The sequence below is a fragment of the Rhinopithecus roxellana genome, chromosome 10 (assembly GCF_007565055.1).
Source record: "Rhinopithecus roxellana isolate Shanxi Qingling chromosome 10, ASM756505v1, whole genome shotgun sequence".
Lineage (NCBI taxonomy): Eukaryota > Metazoa > Chordata > Mammalia > Primates > Cercopithecidae > Rhinopithecus > Rhinopithecus roxellana.
The window spans coordinates 7,311,880-7,319,979 of NC_044558.1; positions in this window are offsets into that span (position 1 = coordinate 7,311,880).

The following is an 8,100-nucleotide window of genomic DNA, read 5'->3' on the forward strand; positions in this document are numbered from 1 at the left end:
ACGTGAGAGAAGCTTTCTGAGAAACTTCTTTCTGATCTGTGAGTTCATCTCACAGAGTTACAACCTCTGCCTCAAGAAGCAGTTTGCTAACACTGTTTTCGTGGAATCTGCAAAGTGATATTTGGGGGCTTATTGGGGCCCTTGGTGATAAAGGAAATACCTCACATAATAACTAAAGAGAAGCTTTCTGAGAAACTGCTTTGCCATGAGTGAATGCAACTCACAGAGTTACAAGTTTCTCTGCAGTGATCAGTTTGTTAGCACAGTTTTCTGGAAATCTGCAATTAGATACTTCATAGCGCAATGAACATTACAGTGACAAAGGAAATATCCACAGATGAAAACTGGAAAGAAGCTTTCTTAGAAACTTCTTTGTGATGTGTGAATTCATCTCACAGAGTTACACTTATATATCGTGGAGCAGTCCATTAACACTGTCTTTGGGGTAACTGAGAAGGGCTTCTTTGGATCACATTGAGGCCTACGCTGATAAAGGAAATTTCTCCCGTTCAAAACGTGAAAGAAGCTTTCTGAGGAACTTCTTTCTGATCTGTGAGTTCATCTCACAGAGTTACAACCTCTGCCTCAAGAAGCAGTTTGCTAACACTCTTTTCGTGGAATCTGCAAAGTGATATTTGGGATCCCCTAGGGGCCCATGGTGATAAAGGAAATATCCTCACATAATAACTAAAGAGAAGCTTTCTGAGAAACTGCGTCGCCATGTGTGAATGCAACTCACAGAGTTACACGTTTCTCTTCAGTGTTCAGTTTGTTAGCACAGTTTTCTGGAAATCTGCAATTAGATACTTCATAGCGCAATGAACATTACAGTGACAAAGGAAATATCCACAGATGAAAACTAGAAAGAAGCTTTCTTAGAAACTTCTTGGTGATGTGTGAATTCGTCTCACAGAGTTACACTTATGTTTCGTGGAGCAGTCCATTAACACTATCCTTGGGGAAACTGAGAAGGGCTTCTTTAGATCACATTGAGGCCTACGCTGATAAAGGAAATTTCATCCGTTCAAAACGTGAAAGAAGCATTCTGAGAAACTTCTTTCTTTTCTGTGAGTTCATCTCACAGAGTTACAACTTCTGCCTCAAGAAGCAGTTTGCTAACACTCTTTTCGTGGAATCTGCATAGTGATATTTGGGAGCCTATTGGGGCCCATGGTGACAAAGGAAATATCCTCACATAATAACTAAAGAGATGCTTTCTGAGAAACTGCATTGCATTGTGTGAATGCAACTCAGAGCGTTACACGTTTCTCTTCAGTGATCAGTTTGTTAGCACAGTTTTCTGGAAATCTGCAATTAGATACTTCATAGCGCAATGAACATTACAGTGACAAAGGAAATATCCACAGATGAAAACTGGAAAGAAGCTTTCTTAGAAACTTCTTGGTGATGTGTGAATTCATCTCACAGAGTTACACTTATGTATCGTGGAGCAGTCCATTAACACTGTCTTTGGGGAAACTGAGAAGGGCTTCTTTGGATCACATTGAGGCCTACGCTGATAACGGAAATTTCTTCCGTTCAAAACGTGAAAGAAGCTTTCTGAGGAACTTCTTTCTGATCTGTGAGTTCATCTCACAGAGTTACAACCTCTGCCTCAAGAAGCAGTTTGCTAACACTCTTTTCGTGGAATCTGCAAAGTGATATTTGGGAGCCTATTGGGGCCCATGGTGATAAAGGAAATATCCTCACATAATAACTAAAGAGAAGCTTTCTGAGAAACTGCATTGCCATGTGTGAATGCAACTCACAGAGTTACACGTTTCTCTTAAGTGATCAGTTTGTTAGCACAGTTTTCTGGAGATCTGCAATTACATACTTCATAGCGCTATGAACATTACAGTGACAAAGGAAATATCCACAGATGAAAACTAGAAAGAAGCCTTCTTAGAAACTTCTTGGTGATGTGTGAATTCATCTCACAGAGTTATTATTATGTTTCGTGGAGCAGTCCATTAACACTGTCTTTGTGGAACTGAGAAGGATCTTGGAGAGGCTCGCGAAAAGGGAAAACTTGAACTTTTGGAACTTCACGTTCACACAGAGTTACAACCTCTGCCTCCAGAACTGCTAATCTTTATGAATCTGCAAGTTATTTCATCCCTGTTCCTCACTAAAACGTAAAGAGAAGCTTTCTGAGAAACTGCATTGCCATGTGTGAATGCAACTCACAGAGTTACACGTTTCTCTTCAGTGATCAGTTTGTTTAGCACAGTTTTCTGGAAATCTGCAATTAGATCTTCGTAGCGCAATGAACATGACAGTGACAAAGGAATATCCCAGATGAACACTATAAATCGCTTTTTTTTAGAAACTTCTTGGTGATATGTAATTCACATCTCACGGAGTTACACTTATGTTTCGTGGAGCAGTCCAATTAACACTGTCTTTGAGGAATCTGAGAAGGGGCTTCTTTGGCGATCACATTGAGGCCTACGCTGAATAAAGGAAATTTCATCCGTTCAAAACGTGAAAGAAGCTTTCTGAGAAACTTCTTTCTGATCTGTGAGTTCATCTCACAGCGTTACAACCTCTGCCTCAAGAAGCAGTTTGGTAACACTCTTTTCGTGGAATCTGCAAAGTTATATTTGGGAGCCTATTGTGGCCCATGGTGATAAAGGAAATATCCTCACATAATAACTAAAGAGAAGCTTTCTGAGAAACTGCATTGCCATGTGTGAATGCAACTCACAGAGTTACACGTTTCTCTCCAGTGATCAGTTTGTTAGCACAGTTTTCTGGAAATCTGCAATTAGATACTTCATAGCGCAATGAACATTACAGTGACAAAGGAAGTATCCACAGATGGAAACTGGAAAGAAGCTTTCTTAGAAACTTCTTGGTGATGTGTAAATTCATCTCACAGAGTTACACTTATGTTTCATGGAGCAGTCCATTAACACTGTCTTTGGGGAAACTGAGAAGGGCTTCTTTGGATCACATTGAGGCCTACGCTGATAAAGGAAATTTCTTCCGTTCAAAACGTGAAAGAAGCTTTCTGAGGAACTTCTTTCTGATCTGTGAGTTCATCTCACAGAGTTACAACCTCTGCCTCAAGAAGCAGTTTGCTAACAGTCTTTTCGTGGAATCTGCAAAGTGATATTTGGGAGCCTATTGGTGCCCATGGTGATAAAGGAAATATCCTCACATAATAACTAAAGAGAAGCTTTCTGAGAAACTGCATTGCCATGTGTGAATGCAACTCACAGAGTTACACGTTTCTCTTTAGTGATCAGTTTTTTAGCACAGTTTTCTGGAAATCTGCAATTAGATACTTCATAGCGCAATGAACATTACAGTAACAAAGGAAATATCCACAGATGAAAACTAGAAAGAAGCTTTCTTAGAAACTTCTTGGTAATGTGTGAATTCATCTCACAGAGTTACACTTATGTTTCGTGGAGCAGTCCATTAACACTAGTCTTGGGGAATCTGAGAAGGGCTTCTTTGGATCACATTGAGGACCTACGCTGATAAAGGAAATTTCATCCGTTCAAAACGTGAAAGAAGCATTTCTGAGAAACTTCTTTCTGATCTGTGAGTTCATCTCACAGAGTTACAACCTCTGCCTCAAGAAGCAGTTTGCTAACACTCTTTTCGTGGAATCTGCAAAGTGATATTTGGGAGCCTATTGGGGCCCATGGTGATTAAAGGAAATATCCTCACATAATAACTAAAGAGAAGCTTTCTGAGAAACTGCATTGCCATGTGTGAATGCAACTCACAGAGTTACACGTTTCTCTTCAGTGATCAGTCTGTTAGCACAGTTTTCTGGAAATCTGCAATTAGATACGTCATAGCGCAATGAACATTACAGTGACAAAGGAAATATCCACAGATGAAAACTAGAAAGAAGCTTTCTTAGAAACTTCTTGGTGATGTGTGAATTCATCTCACAGAGTTACACTTATGTTTCGTGGAGCAGTCCATTAACACTGTCTTTGAGGAATCTGAGAAGGGCTTCTTTGGATCACATTGAGGCCTACGCTGATAAAGGAAATTTCATCCGTTCAAAACGTGAAAGAAGCTTTCTGAGAAACTTCTTTCTGATCTGTGAGTTCATCTCACAGAGTTACAACCTCTGCCTCAAGAAGCAGTTTGCTAACACTCTTTTCGTGGAATCTGCAAAGTGATATTTGGGAGCCTATTGGGGCCCATGGTGATAAAGGAATTATCCTCACATAATAACTAAAGAGGAGCTTTCTGAGAAACTACATTGCCATGTGTGAATGCAACTCACAGAGTTACACGTTTCTCTTCAGTGATCAGTTTGTTAGCACAGTTTTCTGGAAATCTGCAATTAGATACTTCATAGCGCAATGAACATTACAGTGACAAAGGAAATATCCACAGATGAAAACTAGAAAGAAGCTTTCTTAGAAACTTCTTGGTGATGTGTGAATTCATCTCACAGAGTTACAATTATGTTTCGTGGAGCAGTCCATTAACACTGTCTTTGTGGAATCTGAGAAGGGATTCTTTGGATCACGTTGAGGCCTCCGCTGATAAAGGAAATTTCATCCGTTCAAAACGTGAAAGAAGCTTTCTGAGAAACTTCTTTCTGATCTGTGAGTTCATCTCACAGAGTTACAACCTCTGCCTCAAGAAGCAGTTTGCTAACCCTCTTTTCGTGGAATCTGCAAAGTGATATTTGGGAGCCTATTGGGGCCCATGTTGATAAAGGAAATATCCTCACATAATAACTAAAGAGAAGCTTTCTGAGAAACTGCATTGCCATGTGTGAATGCAACTCACAGAGTTACACGTTTCTCTTCAGTGATCAGTTTGTTAGCACAGTTTTCTGGAAATCTGCAATTAGATACTACATAGCGCAATGAACATTACAGTGACAAAGGAAATATCCACAGATGAAAACTGGAAAGAAGCTTTCTTAGAAACTTCTTGGTGATGTGTGAATTCATCTCACAGAGTTACACTTATGTTTCGTGGAGCAGTCCATTAACACTGTCTTTGAAGAATCTGAGAAGGGCTTCTTTGGATCACATTGAGGCCTACGCTGATAAAGGAAATTTCATCCGTTCAAAACGTGAAAGAAGCATTCTGAGAAACTTCTTTCTGATCTGTGAGTTCATCTCACAGAGTTACAACCTCTGCCTCAAGAAGCAGTTTGCTAACACTCTTTTCGTGGAATCTGCAAAGTGATATTTGGGAGCCTATGGGGCCCATGGTGATAAAGGAATTATCCTCACATAATAACTAAAGAGAAGCTTTCTGAGAAACTGCATTGCCATGTGTGAATGCAACTCACAGAGTTACACGTATCTCTTCAGTGATCAGTTTGTTAGCACAGTTTTCTGGAAATCTGCAATTAGATACTTCATAGCGCAATGAACATTACAGTGACAAAGGAAATATCCACAGATGAAAACTAGAAAGAAGCTTTCTTAGAAACTTCTTGGTGATGTGTGAATTCATCTCACAGAGTTACACTTATGTTTCGTGGAGCAGTCCATTAACACTGTCTTTGTGGAATCTGAGAAGGGCTTCTTTGGATCACATTGAGGCCTACGCTGATAAAGGAAATTTCATCCGTTCAAAACGTGAAAGAAGCATTCTGAGAAACTTCTTTCTGATCTGTGAGTTCATCTCACAGAGTTACAACCTCTGCCTCAAGAAGCAGTTTGCTAACACTCTTTTCGTGGAATCTGCAAAGTGATATTTGGGAGCCTATTGGGGCCCATGGTGATAAAGGAAATATCCTCACATAATAACTAAAGAGAAGCTTTCTGAGAAACTGCTTTGCCATGAGTGAATGCAACTCACAGAGTTACACGTTTCTCTTCAGTGATCAGTTTGTTAGCACAGATTTCTGGAGATCTGCAATTAGATACTTCATAGCGCAATGAACATTACAGTGACAAAGGAAATATCCACAGATAAAACCTAGAAAGAAGCTTTGTTAGAAATTTCTTGGTGATGTGTGAATTCGTCACACAGACTTACACTTATGTTTCGTGGAGCAGTCCATTAACACTGTGTTTGGGGAAACTGAGAAGGGCTTCTTTGGATCACATTGAGGCCTACGCTGATAAAGGAAATTTCATGCGTTCAAAACGTGAAAGAAGATTTCTGAGAAACTTCTTTCTGATCTGTGAGTTCATCTCACAGAGTTACAACCTCTGCCTCAAGAAGCAGTTTGCTAACACTCTTCTCGTGGAATCTGCAAAGTGATACTTGGGAACCTATTGGAGGCCATGGTGATAAAGGAAATATCCTCACATAATTACTAAAGAGAAGCTTTCTGAGAAACTGCATTGCCATGTGTGAATGCAACTCACAGAGTTACACGTTTCTCTTCAGTGATCAGTCTGTTAGCACAGTTTTCTGGAAATCTGCAATTAGATTCTTCCTAGCACAATGAACATTACAGTGACAAAGGAAATATCCACAGATGAAAACTAGAAAGAAGCTTTCTTAGAAACTTCTTGGTGATGTGTGAATTCATCTCACAGAGTTACACTTATGTTTCGTGGAGCAGTCCATTAACACTGTCTTTGGGGAAACTGAGACGGGATTCTTTGGATCACATTGATGCCTACGCTGATAAAGGAAATTTCATCCGTTCAAAACGTGAAAGAAGCTTTCTGAGAAACTTCTTTCTGATCTGTGAGTTCATCTCACAGAGTTACAACCTCTGCCTCAAGAAGCAGTTTGCTAACACTCTTTTCGTGGAATCTGCAAAGTGATATTAGGGAGCCTATTGGGGCCCATGGTGATAAAGGAAATATCCTCACATAATAACTAAAGAGAAGCTTTCTGAGAAACTGCATTGCCATGTGTGAATGCAACTCACAGAGTTACACGTTTCTCTTCAGTGATCAGTTTGTTAGCACAGTTTTCTGGAAATCTGCAATTAGATACTTCATAGCGCAATGAACATTACAGTGACAAAGGAAATATCCACAGATGAAAACTAGAAAGAAGCTTTCTTAGAAACTTCTTGGTGATGTGTGAATTCATCTCACAGAGTTACACTTATGTTTCGTGGAGCAGTCCATTAACACTGTCTTTGAGGAATCTGAGAAGGGCTTCTTTGGATCACATTGAGGCCTACGCTGATAAAGGAAATTTCATCCGTTCAAAACGTGAAAGAAGCTTTCTGAGAAACTTCTTTCTGATCTGTGAGTTCATCTCACAGAGTTACAACCTCTGCCTCAAGAAGCAGTTTGCTAACACTCTTTTCGTGGAATCTGCAAAGTGATATTTGGGAGCCTATGGGGCCCATGGTGATAAAGGAATTATCCTCACAGAATAACTAAAGAGAAGCTTTCTGAGAAACTGCATTGCCATGTGTGAATGCAACTCACAGAGTTACACGTTTCTCTTCAGTGATCAGTTTGTTAGCACAGTTTTCTGGAAATCTGCAATTAGATACTTCATAGCGCAATGAACATTACAGTGACAATGGAAATATCCACAGATGAAAACTAGAAAGAAGCTTTCTTAGAAACTTCTTGGTGATGTGTGAATTCATCTCACAGAGTTACACTTATGTTTCGTTTCGTGGAGCAGTCCACTAACACTGTCTTTGTGGAATCTGAGAAGGGCTTCTTTGGATCACATTGATGGCCTACGCTGATAAAGGAAATTTCATCCGTTCAAAACGTGAAAGAAGCTTTCTGAGAAACTTCTTTCTGATCTGTGAGTTCATCTCACAGAGTTACAACCTCTGCCTCAAGAAGCAGTTTGCTAACACTCTTTTCGTGGAATCTGCAAAGTGATATTTGGGAGCCTATTGGTGCCCATGGTGATAAAGGAAATATCCTCACATAATAACTAAAGAGAAGCTTTCTGAGAAACTGCATTGCCATGATGTGAATGCAACTCACAGAGTTACACGTTTCTCTTCAGTGATCAGTTTGTTAGCACAGTTTTCTGGAAATCTGCAATTAGATACTTCATAGCGCAATGAACATTACAGTGACAAAGGAAATATCCACAGATGAAACCTAGAAAGAAGCTTTGTTAGAAACTTCTTGGTGATGTGTGAATTCGTCACACAGACTTACACTTATGTTTCGTGGAGCAGTCCATTAACACTGTGTTTGGGGAAACTGAGAA